Raw genomic sequence first — 17,472 nt, 5'->3', positions numbered from 1 at the left:
TGGTTGTGTATTTTCAACAAACCGCAGTAGACTCTGTGTCTGGATCCGTTGCTTCGAAGGAAGCTCTTGGAGAGACAAGGAGGAGTTTTGCTGGCTTTGCAGTGGAGAGCGCCCCCTGCCCCCGTAGCCCCCCTCTCCCCCGTGAAGATGAGTGTAACTAGCTAGAACTCTATACCTATCTACTGCAGGTGTCCCATCTTGTGTTACATAGTCTCTACCTTTGTCCCTCTACCATGGAGTGGATTCTGACTCATATCGACCCTCTAGGACAGGGTAGCACTGCCTTGGAACAACTGTGGCTTTCCAAGACGGTAACTCTTTATGGGAGTAGGAAGATCTGTGATTTCCAGCTGCTCACCTTGTGCTGAGGAGTCCACTTGCCGAAGGAAAAAAAACCGATGGATGTTGGAAGAAAGAGCCAGAATGCTCCTGACAGGTGGAACTGCGTCGCACATAACGCTGGGCATGTTATCAGGAGTGACAAGACCCTGGAAAGGCCATCGTGCTTGGTAAAGTAGAGGGGCCGTGAAAACGTGGAAGGCCCTCAGTGGGTTGACAATGGAAGCAGCAATGGGCTCAGACATAAGAACAACTGTGAGGCTCAGGGGGTCCTTCTGTGGTACATAAGCTAGCTGTGAGTCAGAACTGATGTGTCGGCACCACCCCTCTTGTACATTTGCACATTCCAATCTGGGGGCATCTGAAGCAATATCTGCAGATTGTGGTCTGGGGTAAAGAGGTGCTGTGGAAGCAGTGTGGTGATTTGTGGAAATCATGATACAGGGACTGTGAGTAGAAAGGAAGAGTGCTGGCACATTGGAAGAATCCACATTTCCGACTCAGTAAATTGTGCCCATTTCTGGGTTTCAGAAGAGAAACAGAGAACATGGAGGCTCTTCAAAAGTGCTTAAAAGGATGGGAAAATTTTTTTAAGGATTAGTAGTCCTCGGAAGAAAGGATTAAGGAAGTGGCATGAATTTAAAGGAAAGTGAAAGAAAAAGCCCTTTGAAGTGTGCATTTTAAAGGCTTCATGTCAATTTCTTGCTCAGTTTATTTTATGGAGAATTTCCTTTCAGCAGAGGGTCACTAATATTTATATTATTTTCACAACCAAAATGTGACTGGCCAAACACGACAAATCTAAGTCAGTTCCAGAGGTGCCAACTGTATTTTTGCCTTGACAATTTGTGTAAAACACTCCGTGCAACCTTCCGATGTGAGGTACCATCACACAAGTCGGACTCCGAGTGACTTTCGAGGACCAAGTAGAACTGCTGTCATCTTTACGGAATCCAGCAGTCACATCAGGACCTCTCCTTCCTGTGAGAGGGTGGTTTGCTCAAATTGGCTGACTTTTCAGTCAGTAGCAGGTTACTGAACCACTGTGCAACAAGAGCTCCTTGCCACCTTCTCATTGTTAAACTTCAAGTACTAACTGAACAGTCAGCAGTTCGAAACCAGCAGCCACTTTGCAGAAGAAAAGATCGACAGTCTCTGTTCTGTCCTAAAGGGTTGCTGGGAATTGGAACTGATTCGATGGCAGTGAGAGTGAGATGTGTTCCAGGGTCGGGTCTCAAACCCCCAACCAATTCTGACTCATGTCAACTATACAGGACAGATTAGAACTGTACCTTTGGGTTTCTGAGGCTGTAAATCTTTACAGGAATACAAAGACTTTTTTCTTTTTCTATCTTCCCCCACCCCGCCCCTCCTTTAAAGCAGACGGTAGGTTCAAACTGCTGACCTTGCATTTATCAGCCAATATATTCTTCTAATGTTCTACCCAGATACTAGATCAAATTAACGTGTCTATAGTTCGTATCCATCTACAATCAGCAAAAGGATCGTTCATAAAAATTTAAAAACCATTTTAACCCATAAAAGATGTTAGAAAGAACCCACCTCTTTGAATTATTAGGAAGTACACACCCAATAGAATTGAAACTGGTCTTCCATGGATTTCTGATGGGGTGGAAGATGCTCTATATGGGTAAAGAGCTTGTGTGATTATTGATTCCTGTCCGTTAGCTTTGAGCCAGATGCTTACACTTCTCAGAGCCTTGTGACATTAGGGTCACAATAGCTACTGTAGGACCTGAACTTGGTGCTCATGCTGCACATGGGCATGGCAGTTGTTTGAACAGAACAAGGGGGCACTGCAGGCTTAAAACCAAGTAAGCTACCTGCCAGGGTTGTGTGCTCTTACTTACCCATGCTGAGCAAACAATTCAGGAAGCTGGATTATATGAAGAAGAATGTGGCACAGGGACTGGAGGAAGGCTTATGAACAGTCCACGATATGCAGGTGAAAAACCTTGCTTGCTGAAATTGAGGAGGACTTGAAACATGATGAAAATCAAAGATTGCCGACTTCAATACATATTACAAAAATAGCTCTCTGAGGTCCTAGTAGACCCATGCAGCCTGTGGCACTATCTGCATGGTCACTCCTTGGTCCAGGGACGCTTTGCCAAGTGCTTCGAGATCTTGCATGAAGACATGAAGGAGGTGGTCGACGGTGTGATGCTGCTGAGCCGCCGCAGTCGAAGATGTCCATGCAGATACCTACTCGCAGCAGGCTGGTTGACCAGCATGTCGTTGACTTCCAGGACTTTTTCCAGGAAAACAGCTGGGTGCCATGGTGCTGGAATTCAGCTGTGGGAAGTCGCTCCTGGAGCAAAGTGCTGGCCGAGCCTGCGGTTCCCTGCTCCCTGCGGCTGCCCTTCACCAGGAGGGACCTCAGCGGAGCAGCCTGCTTCTGAACAAAGCTCCAGAGGCGAAAAGAGGGGGTTTGGACTGATCATCAAAGTCAAATATGATGGGGAGCCAAAGGAGACACCGTGTGGGAATCCTGATGACATCACTCCCGAGGTGCTGAGCAAGAAAGCCCTTTTGAGGTGAATGGGCGGACTATTGGGTGCATCATGTACCCCGTTAGTGGGCAAACCACCCTTTTCAGACGTCATGCCTACAAGAGACCGAGCTCTGTCTCAGGAAGAATGGGTGCAGTATTCTCAAGTGCATCGACCCCCTGGTTGCTTCCTTGACCCAGAAAATGCTTCAGGAGGTTCCCACCCCTCGCCCGACTTTCAGCGAGCTGCTTGATGACACGTTCTTTCCTTCTGGCCATGCCCCTCCCCTGCCTGACTCCCTGTCACATGGATCGCCATTCCACCTGGGTTCTCCCATGCTCCCAACAGCCTGGACCCTGGCAACCAGAAGTCCCCCCCAGTTCTCAACAAAGGCCTGGAGAACCCCAGGTTCTTCTTTTCCCCAGGGGACATACAGGGAGATGGGACAGACAATTAACTGTCACCTCAGTGACACGCTGCAGCAGCCACCAAGCATCAGTGCTGTCAGGCTCTTCAGACAAAGCCGGCCTCAAGTATGGCTGTGTGACCACAATGTGGGGATGCTCTCCAGTGACTCCACCTGTCTCCCCCTCTACCACGACCGGGGAGCCTACAGTACACTCGGCACATGACAGACTCCCCCCTCACCGCTCATTCCCATCCCAGTTCCTCCATGAAGAAGAGCACATGTCTGTGGTATTCTGGGAATCATTCAAGCGAACACTTGTTGGTGCCAATATCACACCAAGAAAGGTTATGCACTGGTCTGCCTACCCTGGAGACCTGGTTCTATCCCCAAGGCAGCAGCATCCTGTACCTCAACAATGGCTGGCACAGATCAACTTCTTCCAGGACCATGCCAATCCTATCCTGTGCCCACTGATGGCAGCCATCACCAACATCAGCCAGAAGCTATACTTCTGCATGTATTGCCTGAGCCTTCTCCAGCAGCATGGCTGCTTCAAGGAGCTGCTCAGCCACCTCCACTGTGCCTGCACCACGGTAGACCTCTGTTGAGCTCACCCTCCAGTCAACAAAGGCCTCACCGACCTCACTGCCTCCTCCTTGTCCTCCCTCCCTGTGGACTGGTGCCCTGCTCCACTCCAACCAGCACATGGGGCCTACTCTGGTTCACCTCTAGGTGGTGTTTTTCTTAACAGACTTCACAACCCTGGGGGTCAGAGAAAGGGCTGCACTATCCTTGCAGGTGGGGCTTGTTATGTAGATCATTTTTTATATGTTAAAGTGTGGATCTCATAACCCTATCTCTCTCATCTCACCTATGAATTATTCAGATAATTTATACTGAATTTTGGACTATCGTATCCTCTGCTTTATACACATTAAACCTCTGTGAACCTTCTTGTAAAAAACAAAAACAGAAACTCAAATCCTCTCAACTGAACCAATAGGTACCATCATTATAAATGGAGGAAAGACTGAAGTTGTCAGGAATTTCATTTGGCTCCACAATTAATACTCACGGAAGCAGTTAAGAGGTCAACCGACATGTTTCATTGGGCAAATCTGCTGCAGAAGCGCTCTTGAAAGTGTTGAAGAGCAAGGATGTCACTTTGAGGACTAAGGTGCACCTGACTCGGACCATTCATTTTCAGTGGCCTTGTCTGAGTGTGAAAGTTTAACATTAAGGAAAACTGAAGGAGACTTGATGCATTTGCACAATGGTGCTGGCAGAGAATACCAAAAGTACCACAATTGTCAAAAGACAAACGGGAAGGAGAGCCAAGGCACTTCCTGGAGGTGAGGATGACAGGGCTTGGTCACATGCACTTTGGACACGTTGTTAGGAGCCTCGGTCCCTGGAAAAGGATGTTGGGCTTGGTTAAATAGAAAGGCGGTGAAAAAGAGGAAGACCTTTGGCGAGAGAGATTGACATAGTGGCTTCAACAATGACTCAAAATATAAACCATGGGAAGATGTCACAGGACCGGTCGGTGTTTGGTTCTGTTGTGCATAAGGTCACTATGAGTGGTGACTCACTCAATGGCACTTAATTACATAACAAACTTATTTGACTTGTTGACCCCTTTTCAGAAAAATTAATTACTTATCGTCCCTCTAGCTATTAAAAAGTTTTGTCCATAATCCAGGATAAAGTGTAGGTATCTGCTTTTACAGCCCCCTGGATTGTTCTAATGCCTGCCAATTAATGATATCATCCATTTTGGGTAGCTGATATATATCCATGAGATCATTTTTGGCAAATGAGATAAAAACAGGTTCATAGGATTGTTGTAAAAATGAAATGAGATCCTTCACATAAGATATTTAAGTACTTCTTCATGCACAATATAGTTATACTAATACTTACCTGGCAGGGGAGATACCATGATCACGAAGGTGGTTTTCCCAGGGCGAGGCTCACCCATTGCACTCTGGGTGTGCTGACCCCTGAGATTTCCCCAAATGTGGGAAACTTGACTGTATAATTTGTGGCAATGGGGGACTGTGTTCATGCTGTTCCCTAAAAAAATATAGTTATAATAAGTGAACCCTCCAAATACAGAAAATAAAATACATTGCCATTGAGCTGATGCTGATGCAGTACAAACTTATATAATGTTCCTAAGGCTGTAAACCTTTATGGGAACAACCAGACTCACCTTTCTCCCTTGGAGTGGCTGGTCATTTTGAACCACAGGTCTTGCCGTTAGCAGGGCTAAGAGTTACGTGTTATTATGATCATTATGTGAGAATCATATTATGATCAATAAATGATCACTAGTATGATAATTTACAGAGTGCCCAGCACATGATGAACACCTACACTTTGCTTTATAAACATTAAACCTCTGTGAACCTTCCTGAAACTAATAGGACAGACTAAAAAGAAGTGGTAGTATTCTTCATTATAAAAATGTGAATATTAAGAAGAAACACATTAAACATTTGTAAAATCTGGAAGAGAATGTTTAGGATAATTGATTCCTTAACTTCCTAAAATGGAGTTGTACGTCTTGAGTTGTACAATAGAAAGTTGCAATGATTAGATAAAGGAAAGTGTCATGGACCAAATCAAAGTCCCCCAAACGCATTTTGTAAGCCCTAATCTCGATGGCTGTGGTTATAATCTCACCTGGCAAGGGGATAAGTGCCAGGAGTGCCTTACACCAATTCTTTTCAACTACAAAGGGATTAAACAAGCAGTCTAGAGGCGCAGAGAATTATGGGAAGGCACAAGCTAAACCACATGAGGATTCTCCAGGAGCAGAAGCTCAGAAAGAGTAAGGACTTCCTTCAGTGTCAACAGAGAGAGAAAGGCTACCCCCAGAGTCTAATAAAAAGGACCATGTCCCAGTGTCACCACCAATAGCAGATAACCGAAAGCCCTCTCCATCAATCATCTGCATTTTCCTTGGCCCCCCAGGCTTGTCTAGGTCATATTATGACTCCTTTATTAGTGTCTAAGGTCACCAGGAGCCAGGCAAGTGCATCCTATATCAGGAAGTGGAGTGAGTCTCAGGAGTAAGATACTTGGCTTTAGTCGGCCTAGTGGCTGTGACTCGGAAGTCCAGGGAAGTGAGCTAAGCTCAGCCAGACTCCAGGCGCCCTGCTGCCTCCCAGCAGATAGAAAGAAGTAGAATAATAGACGCTTTCCTGCCATTCTCAACACTCAGTTGGATTCCGGTCAGACCTTCCAGTGGGGTTTCGGGAGGCTGTTTTCTATTCAGCCCCCATGTCGCAGGCTGTAATTCATGGTGGGAAGGGGTTCTGGTGAAAGACTGGCCCCAAGTTCAGGCTAGCTGGTGCCAGTGGAGCCCTTGTGCAGGAAGGCAGATTAAGGGGCATGTGTACCCATTTGGTGGGTGAGTGCAAAATTTAGTGCCTGTATTGGACTCCCAGAGAAATTACTGCCTGGCAGATTTAGACCTGGCAACCACGAATAAACATGAATACTTTTCTTTCCACACGCTCCCTCGCATCGTGACTAATCACATCTGTTTAACTTCAGTGTAGATGGAAAGAAAGGTAGCAATGGCCGTCTCCTCCACCCACCGGGGAGCTCGTGTCCTGGCAAGATAAGCACTCAGTTTGTGTGCCTTGAGCTAAGATCATTCTTTTCACAATATAATTTCTATTGGATGCCTGAGTTATTCAGATGACCTCACTGCAATATGAATCAGCAGCTTGAAGAACGTTTCCTTTCTGGCATCCTGGTAAAGTGGAATTGTTGAGGGGAGAGAGAATAACCGGCAAGAGTCAATAATTCCGACAAGGAAAGTTTCCCCTTTCTTCAAACTGGTCAAAGCAAATATGACAAGCCCATGTCAGCAGTGATGGCTGATTCCCTTCTCACTGCTAAAGGGTTGTTTATTTATTGTCAGGCATAGAAGCACAAGCAAAATCTTCAACATATAAAGGGTTGGGATGCAACGCTGCACTGTGATATATGAAATACTGGAGGAGTGTATATAAATGCTTATACATTTGGCCTTTGATGTTGTAAAGAAATGATTTTAAGCTTGGGAGACCATTTTTTTTAGGGCAAGTGAGGTGTTATAACAAAGGGACAGGCAGTATTTTATTTCCAATCTGCTCTGTCCACACCTTCTCCATCTCCCTCCAAACACATGTAGCAGGGAATTCATATGCCACTCTTCTCAGTAAAGCCTTGTCCTCAGGATGTCTCAGGGACTACCCAAGGGTCTGACACAATGTAGGTGGTCAGTAAATATTTATAGAAGGAGTGAATGAGTGCAGAAGCAAACTAAAGTCATGAGCATATTTCACTAAATATTTAAAAGAATAAGATAAATGGAATGATCTATCATTCTCAGAGATGTCAATAATTGACATTTTAAAGATTGTGTGATTCTTTTATTGTGATGTATCTCTCTCTCTCTATATATATATATATAATGAATATATATAAATTATATATATATATAATGAATATATATATAAATTATATATTTATAAAATGAATCATTTGCCAATTCCATAATTTCCTCCTGTACAATTCTGATTGTGCTCATTATGTTTCACAGTCATCATCATGATCCTTTACCAAATTATATCATTACTATTTCATTAACAGTAATTCAGATTGCTTTTGAAATGCTAGACTTAGACTCCTCATATTATGCAAGATATTGAAGCCTTCTGCGGCCATTCTCTGAGGGTCCTAAAGACACACCCAAGACTGGGAAGATGGCACAAAGTTAGCTTGTGGTAGAGTTTAGAGCAGCCTGAGTAGCTGAGGGGTTCTGTTCTTGATGCAGCAGGACTTTACTGAGTTAAAGTCTAGTTTTGAAGTAATCCTAAGGGGAATCCATGCATGATGAGAAAGCTTTGTTCTGGGCCATTTATGTTTATGTGTGTGTGGTTATTTGTCATGTGCATAAAGTGTCGGATGAAAAATGTTCCAGAACGCAGCCCACAGTGCCTAGGGACATCCCTGTGAGCACTGACGTCAATCAAGGGGACAGATCAGGATGGGTGGCCTTGCCTCCTTAGCGGTCAGAGCCCTGCTGTACACGCACAGCCCCCAGCGATCTGCCAATCCATGCCTAGTGCTTCACGGCCCTCCAAAATCTTGACTGTGGAGGCCTGAGAGCTTTGACATTTGGCCAAGTGCAGAGGTTTGCTCAGACAAATGAAATATGACTTCTGGTTAAGGCTTGGGTTGTGTGAGCTGGGGTTACATGAGGTGGCAGTAGAGTGAATCTTCATAAAAAGACCCCAGAAACCTCGCAAGGCATTTTGGACATCCAACATCAATTACGAAGTACCACTTTGATGAGTTTGAATCATAACCAGATGGATTAAATTCCCCTTGAAATATACACAGGATTAGAAATTAAGAGAAGTAGTACTAGACACAATGCGTTTATGGCTCATGAAACAAACAAAAAATTCACTAGTGATAGTTGACAATTAAGCAACAGTTCAGTTACGCCCTAGATCCGACATTCTAATATGGCTACACGAATTTTTAGTTGGTAGGAGAGCTTTATGTGTGTGAGATATAAAAATGTCTCTACTGAAAATGGACTAAAGAAAAATAAAATCCTTTCAACATGCACTTTATTTACGTCCCTTGTTAAATAAGTTTCCGTGAAATTCCATAGAAAATGTCTATCAAGTTAAAAACGGGGAAGACCGAACCGTTGCCTGTGAGTATACATATAGACTTGCCAAGCCACTTAATCAGAGACACTTGCTCCTGTTTGACAGTTCTTAATGGGTACTTATCATGGGAGCACACACTGCCAAAGGAATCCGTGTATGCATGTGGGGTGTCCTGACCCTGATGTGTTGATCTGCCCTGTGAAGAGTTGCTTTTCTTAGTGATTACTCACTGACACGTGACACTACCCCAGGCTGCCTGTCTCTCTGTGACAGCCACCGGGGTTGAGCTGCAGGCCCTTTGAATGCACAGCTCTGGCTTCTTAGTCCTGTCGGACTGCCAGGGACAGGCTGGTGACTAAACTGATTCCTGGTGCTCTTGGTGGTGCCCCTGCAACTGGATTGCCTCTGTTTATTTACTCAAGATGCCAGGAGGCGCCCTCGAGAAGGTCTGGCGAAAGATACTTTGGCTGCCCAGCAGTTTGTAGAAAGGTAGCAATGTTTTCATGAAACAAGAACATCCTCATTTTGGCCTTCACAAGCCCAAGTGTCACTCGTTCTTTGCCCTCTGGTACCAAGGGTGGGTGAGGCTGTGGGTTCTCATCTTGGCTTCCCAATTTATTAGTGAGAGGATATACAGAAAGCAGCTGGTATGTCACCTGTTCCAGGAATGGTGGCCAATATTATTGCACTGAGGACCCACAGATGCAATGCTCATCTTCCATATAAAACAAACCAAAACACCCACACTGCCATTGGGTCAACCTCGACTCATGGCAACCCTAAGTAGGATTTCCAAGGCTGTAAATCATGACAGGAGCAGAGATCCTCATCTTTCTCCCACGAAGCCACCGATGGGTTTGAACTCCCTGCCACGTGGTTAGCAGTCCAATGCATATAATGCAAGCACCGCCAGGGGTGTTTCTGATTGGTGGACCAATGGTCAATTCCCTACAATGCGCCTCAGCCACCACCAATCTGTTGGTAGAGGCTTACATGTTCCTATGCTGCGTAACAGGTTTCAGTAGCGCTTCCATGCTAAGATAGACTAGGAAGCATGGCCAGGCAAGGTACTTCCAGAAGTCAGTCAGTGAAAACCCTGTGGCTCACAATAGTCACATCTGCCAATGATCATGGAGATGGAGCAGCAATGAACAGCTTTCAGTTCTATTGCACATGGGGCCATTATGAACTGGAATCAGCTCTAAGATACTGAGTGCATGAGGCCATTATCAGGCAGGACCAATTCTATCACCACTAACAATACCCCCAATTCCACTGCCCTCAAGCCAATGATAACACACAGAGCCCCTATGTCACATTTACAAGGTTGTAAATCGTTACAAGAGCAGATGGCCTCACCTTTTTCTCGAGGAGTGGCTGGTGGATTTGAACTGCTGACCTTGCCATTAGCAGCTCCATTAGCACCACCAGGGCTCTGTAAGCAACAACAATAGATGTTATCATGTGGAATGATCTTTTCCTTTTGGTTTTCAAATACAGTTGGCACATCACTGAGACAAACTGGGTACATGCTAAGGCTCCTTGTGAGCTCAGAACTTGCATCATTTAGTTTCAAAATCCCATCAATCTTTTTGTGACTACCCAAGAACATGTTTATTTTCCCAGCACTGTTACATGTCAGACTGTGAAGTCAGATGGAATCCATTGGGTTATTAAAAGGGAAAGTAAGTACTTTTAGGTTACAAGTTTCTAGATTTAAGTTGTAGGGATTCTTGTTTTTTATTAATATGATGCATAAAGTTTTGGTTTACACAGGAGAGATATGTTTTAACAGCGTTTCATGACATTTCTCATGAAAAGACTCTCACACCGGGCATAGTTTTGCTGAAAAGAGATGACCCTCAAAAATATTTATAAAGAAGGGTGGAGCCGGACATTCTTAAGAAACAATGTTGAAAGTAAAATTAAATTGCTGTTTTCAGTATGTTTCTGACATGCTTATGTGTCAAGAAGCAAATCCAACTCCGAAATAAGGAATTAATAAAGTTTCAATGCTAGACATTTGCGGAAAAAGGAATTAACATTGTGCTACAGGTTTTACATTTATTATCTTAAACCCTCATAATCCTATTCGGTAAGTATTGCCTTTAGGCTACAGCTGTGAGTGCTAAAGTGCTAGGACAGTGCTTCCCAACCTTCCTAATGCTGCGACCCTTTCATGTGGTGGTGACCCCCCAACAATAAAATTCTTTTAATTGCTATATCATAACTGTGATTTTGCTACTGTTATGAGTTGGGTGACCCCTGTGAAAGGGTCGTTCGACCCCCAAAGGGGTCGTAACCCACAGGTTGAGAATTGCTGCTCTAGGAGGTAAGATTTTGTGTCCAGAGTCACGGAGGGAATAAGGTGTGGAAATAGCATTGGAGCCAGGGCCTCTGCTGCAATAAAGCATCATCATCAGGCTTGGTAGATTTGCTGACAGCACAGTCCAATAATGAAATGTGGACACTGGCATTGCTAAGCACATCAGTGATGTTATTAGCCCCCCCACCCATTGTCAGTTTGTTGTACTATGTGGTTTGTGTGCTGCTATGATGACGGAAGTTATGCTCCCCGTGGTTCAAGTACCCACAATATCCCTCATCATGACCAGATTGCAGTGGCATTTCCAAGGATAGAGGAGGATGAACAGAGTGAGGGTCTCCTTCTCAAAATAAGCCATGACAACTCTGTGGGTCACGATGAGATAGGTCACAATAGAATGTGATGCTGGAAATGCGCCCCTTGCTAAGAAGGCATTCAAAATACACAGCAGCCACAACAATGGATTTGAGAATACGAACAGTCATGGAGACGGGACAACCTGGGCACTGTTTTGTTCTGTTGTACATAAGGTCATCGTGAGCCAGAGCTGCCTTGATGTCAACTAACAGCAACAATCATACCTACCCATTGCCATCGTAGCAATTCTAGTTCATAGTGATCCATAGGTCAGACTGGAATTGCTCCGTAAGACTTCAAGGTTGCCAATATGTATAGAAGCAGACAGAACAGCTTAGTGGATTCTATCTGTTAATCGTCTGGTTAGCAGCAGAGCTCTTTAACAACTTAGTACCAGGGTTCCTAACAACTATGCCCCCCCCCCCCCCCCATCCTAGCCAGTGGATTCCAACTCATACTGATCCTACACAGGATTTCTGAGGCTGTAGATCCTTATGGGAGCAGATAGCCTGAGCCGTCTCCTAGCGAACAGCGGGTGGTTGTCAACAGCTGGCAGCCCACTAGGGTGCCTTCACGACAACAATAATACTCCATTGATATGACCTGTTTGGATAAGTTTGGGAGAAAGATGAGATGGTTTGCTCCTGGGATGATTTCTAGTCACAGAAATGCTCTTCAGGATCACTGATAGTCAGAATCCACTTGGTGACAATGGGATTATTATAAATTAAGGCTTTTCTCTGATAAAAATCCAAGTTGGTGGTTCTCACCCACTGCTCCCCTCGCCCCCTTTCCACATCCTTAACTAACCTAGGTTATTTTCGGGTTCTTGGTTTAACTGGTTTGCAATAAATGGGTGAGGGGACCTTGTATGAAAAGAAGTGTTCTAGAAAGATGTTATGGTTTTATTTGTTGTCCGTGTGGTTTTCATTTGTGTCTATATGCGCTCCTATTTTTGTTTTGTCTTGCACCCCCAATTCCTTCTGGCCAAGTTCTTTGGTCTGTTCGAGTTTTATACATAGATGCTAGTCGAGTGTCTAAACAAAATTGGGATCCGATGTTGTAACGTGGAGTATCAGAACGGTAGTCTAAGGCCACCCTCCTAAGCTGAAGACCAGATCTCTCTCCTTAGAGACATTCAATAGAGGTCTTATAATTGTATAATTACACCCAAAGTAAGGCATTTACAATGGTGGTGATGTCACAAAGTCCATTTTGTTGAGCAGAAGTTTCTTCAAACAAATGCCCCACCCCGCCCCTGCCATCCTCTCCTTGTAGACTGCACATTTCTCAGTTTAGGTTACAGTAAAGACTACTGCTGGGCATGGACATACTAAATTGTTCTCCCAAAATCTGTTCAAATTTTCTTTTACAGCAGGGGGTTGTAGCTAAGATGTGACTGACCAGTGTGGACTTCAGTCCCCTCTTGAGAGGCTAGGTGTGCTCATGTCAACGGACGAGGAGTCGAAGTGACTGTGTACAATTCTCACTCCTACCTTCAGAGGAGCTCTCTGACCCTGAACACGGACTCTTTTCCCTTTCGCCAGGTAGTGAAAGTGAATACTAAAACACTCTGGGATACTTCTTGTGGAAGATGGCAGACTAGCCATCAGTCGAGGTTCCTGACTGACGTTATGGATCAGAGCTGCACACTGGTCGGAAATGCTGACCCTGGAGTTGTTTGCATGAGAGAGAAATGATGTTCTTTATTCTTCGAGTCCCCTTATTGTTGGGTCTCTGCTTAAAGGGACTAGTTCAGTACCACACTGATTCTGTTCCACTTCTGCCATCGATGCATTGATTAATCTCTCTTTGATGCAGCCACAGGAAGTTATCCATTCTATTGGTGCCACCGTGCCAAATAGAAGAATAGAGAAAAAGCTCACTCCTTTGTCCTAGGTACAAGGCACAGTCAGGGGGACCACCGGGGTTCCCCAGGGGGCCATTCCCTGGGCATGCTAGTGCAGACCTAATTTCCAGGCTCCGTTAAAATTAGATCGGTCTGCTGAAAGCCAGAATAGTTCCACGTTTTTCTTTCTCCATTGTATTTGTATCCATCCTCCCCTACCCAAAAAACCACCCCCCAAACATAACTCCCTACCCCACAGGGCTGCTGGCCTGAGCTTCCCGACACTTCTTACAGGTTTTACTGTGATAAGTTGCGTATTTAGTTCAACTCTTAAGCCTTTTGTGATTCTGCTACTCTTAGTATAATTGGGGACTATTTTGGTATGGAAAAATATTCATTTTGGGGAAAAGCCCCCGTTTCTCTAATCAGCGTCCTGGATCTGGCAACTCCTGGAGATTTTCCCATAGACCCGCAGCTGTGAACCCTGGCAGGCTGTCATTATCTCTGATACCCTCTGTGCACAGGAAATCCTCTGGGAGCCTGGCAGGGAATGTTCGGGATAAGAGATCATATCCATTAGGACAAGTGGTCAGTTTCCTTTAACTAAGATGTTTGTCTAACATTTAGTGGTTTCCTTCTAAAGAGTGCGCTTTCTTAACTGACTGATAAGATGGATGCGTAGAATCACTCTTTGCAGGCCCTTGGCTACTTTTCAGAGGCAGCTATAATTTTCCAATAGGTGACTTTAGCTTTTCCAGACTCGACAAAGTGCAAATCCCAATGCTGACAGTCTGTAAAAGGATGGGGAGCACGTACTATTACTGAAATATATTGCCATCTTTATTCCAGGGTGGAGATCTCTCAGACTCAACACACTCTCAATGCCAGATCACTGCTCTCCAGCATCCTCTCCGTACAATCCCCTCTCTCAGGTGATGCAACTCCATCGGTACCATGGTGGAGGCAAAAGGACCAGATGCCATCCTCCTTGATTCCCTTTCTTTCCCACTTAGTAACCAACTTGTTAGGCAATTCTGCCAGTTCTTTCAGAGTTCATTCAGAATATAACCAGCACGCATCCCCTCCGCTGGTAGCACACGGAGCTGCCAACAACACTTGCTTGAATAAAATGGTCTCCCATCTCCTTTCTCCAGTTTCAGCTCCACCACTCCTCCCTCTCACCTGTTTTCCTTAGTCTATTCTCTGTCAACGTGACCTTTTTAAAATGGACGTCACATCAAGTAACTGCTCTCTTCAGAAATCTTCAAATGGCTCTCGAGCTTGCTCTGTAGAAAAGGTCAAGTCCATACACAGACCTATAAAGCCCTCTCGCTTCTCTGATCTCCTCATCTACACGTTTCCTCTTATTCATTTCCTGTCCCAGCGCCTTCCTTGCTGCTCCTAGATTACGACAGACACACTTTGGCCATAAGCATTTGTTCTACTTCTTCCTTAATGTTCACTCCTAGATATGTGCTTCGAGAATTGAACACTTGGCTCAACTGCCAACTGCCTCTTCACTCTTCCGATTCAATTTTATAGCGCTTACTGGCAATGGGTTTGGCTTTTTTTTTTTTTTTACAACCTTTTAGCACACGAGCTAATTTACTTATTTTTTGTGTGCTTATTGTTTCCGCCCCTCATCAATGCAATGCCAGGGCTGTGAGGGCTGTATCAGGGGCAGGGAATTATTCACTGTGGCTCTTCTAGCCTGTCTCTAACTCCCACTGAGTGACCTTTGCCTGTATGTATTTGGTAAGAAGGTGGGGGGCAAAATACTGATAGATTCACCTATGAGTAATTATGAATAGGCGTCTCTGGAATGCCATCCTGCTGCATATACAATGAGCCCTTAGAGAAGAAGAAGAAGGAGAAATCTCATTATCAATAAGAGCCAGGAGTGGAGTGCATCCTCGGGACCTTGGATCCCTATGCAATAAACCTATGGCAGCTATAACACGAGAGCAGCAGCAGCCGAACCAGGAGCGAGAGCATGGAGCAGTGTGACGGACTCCCAACCCACGGAGCAAGTAGCTGAGTTCTTTGTGCAGAAGGCTGGCTTGCATGTGGGGTGCCTCTGGATAATGAAGCTGGGTTTGCTGACCCAGGGAGCTTGAGCTGAAGGCCTGTGGGGTGAGGCTTCCCTCGGAGTGGTTTGCCCTCTTGGTCATTTATTCAAAGACCTGAAAGAACTTTGTAACATGTCCTGATAAACAACTCTACCCTGAGCATTTCTCACTGGCAGTCCATCTAATTAACTCCCTTAAGAAACCCCTTCATCATGAATTGGGTCTATGGGCTCTGTGCAGCCAGCACAATGGATATTAGAGCCTAGAGGTAAGACAGCACAGCAGTAATCACAGGTGGACCTCAGGGTCCTAGAACAAGGGGTGGCACATAGCAGGTACTTTATACATATTTTCAGGAAGAATAAATATGTTTACAGGAAGAACTGGTAGAATAAAGGGGAAGGCTGATCATGTTATGAACATGAATGGAAAGGAGGTGATCATGTCCAGAGATGGAAGCTGGGAAAGTCACTTGCTTTCTTAACAGGCAGGAAGTAGCAGCTGCAAAACGCAGGATCCTGAGGATCAGACTTTCTGGCAAGTGGACCCAAAAGGATAGTCAGGGTCCTCGGGAGGGAAGCCACAGAAAGCTTCCTATGTTACATTTCTGCATGATCAACTCAGGGGCTGAGAATGGTCCGTTTTTGGAGTTAGGACTTGTCCTTGTTTTTAATTAGAATCTGAGTGACTGAGAAAAGCTGTAGGGATCGAGTTCCCTGCCTCCTGCACAAATATTTCCTGGTCTGGTTTCAGGTGTCGCTTTCCTTAGGTGGGTCTGCCATGGAGGGATTAATGCGTTTGTAATTCCGGGTGCGGGCTGTCACCGTGGTGCAGATGACGCGCGCACGTACTGTAGGATCTGGGGTCTCCACTCAGGGCCTCATTCACACGCACCCTGAGGCTGACATGGTGAACTTAGTCAGTGGTACCAAATGCCTGAACCGGCGTAGCACGAATGTCTGCTCTCTGCCCACATCTGATCCCAGGACAGCCTTGCTTCTGGCAGAACTATAGTGTGCTGTGGCAGAGGCTGGGCCGCAGGGAGGAGAGCATGAACGTGCCTACCCACGGGGAGAGTCTACAAGAAAACCAGATGCATGGCGAAGGCTGGAGGAGAGCGAGTCGATGGGCACCACAGACGGGTTCACACTGAAAGGGGAGGGACTAGGCCGAGAGGTGGCGGAAGACTCCGGGCTGCCCATTGGCTTTTTGGTACCTGATTCCCCGGCATGTCCAGGTATTGCTTTCTTTGATGCTGTGAAGAACCTGCTATTAATTTCTTATCTGTGAAATATGGGAAAAGCGACTTCATCGTTCAAATTTGAAATCAATATCAACAGGGGAAGAAAATTCACTTTCAACATTTGTACGCCCTTATGGCTGGAAAAGTGTAAGGATGAAAGGCTCTCAGCTGTCCGAGACGTTTCGCAGTGGACCTTCTGGCCTAAACGGAAAGGTATTCTGTCATCCGTCCAAATCCAGGCACGCCCCGCTACCTTTCTCCAGCTGGTTCCAGACGCCGAGGCGTTTATGTAAAGCAAAGGGTCTTTGCTTCGTGGCCTCAAGAATATATTCACAACTGGGCGGCCAGTCATTGTGAGAGAGCATTGTTGTATGACCAAAGTCAAAATTGTTTTGTTTTGTTCAGAAAGAAAGGAATCCGATGAAAGAGACGTTTCAGATCTTGGGTCCAGTATAGCGCCAAGCAGCCTGTTGAAAGGGCTCTGCGTTGTTTGGACAGCCTCCTGTAGGGTAATTGCCATAGCAGCTCATATAAAGAAACAGTGGAAAGGTGCAAAAGTCATTAACAGGGGAGAAATAGGAAGCAATCAGCAACACTTTAAACAAATTATGACCATGAAATTATATTCACAGCTTGAGATATGTGTCCTGGATCTGTTAAAGCTATATACACCTCACTGCAGT

At 45.3% G+C, this 17,472-nt stretch overlaps 1 non-coding gene across 1 annotated transcript; it reads left to right on the top strand.

The window, feature by feature from the left end:
• The first annotated feature begins 5,176 nt into the window (after positions 1–5,176).
• LOC115871139 lies at positions 5,177–5,340 on the top strand. Its single transcript, XR_004047118.1, has one exon. It is a non-coding gene; the product is annotated as a U1 spliceosomal RNA (small nuclear RNA).
• The last annotated feature ends 12,132 nt before the right edge of the window (positions 5,341–17,472 follow it).

Source organism: Echinops telfairi, unplaced genomic scaffold (genome assembly GCF_000313985.2).
Source record: "Echinops telfairi isolate 266 unplaced genomic scaffold, ASM31398v2 ScPeMD7_3533;HRSCAF=4204_0, whole genome shotgun sequence".
Lineage (NCBI taxonomy): Eukaryota > Metazoa > Chordata > Mammalia > Afrosoricida > Tenrecidae > Echinops > Echinops telfairi.
The sequence above is the reverse complement of the archived record's forward strand: the minus strand, read 5'-3'. Positions and strand labels throughout refer to the sequence as shown.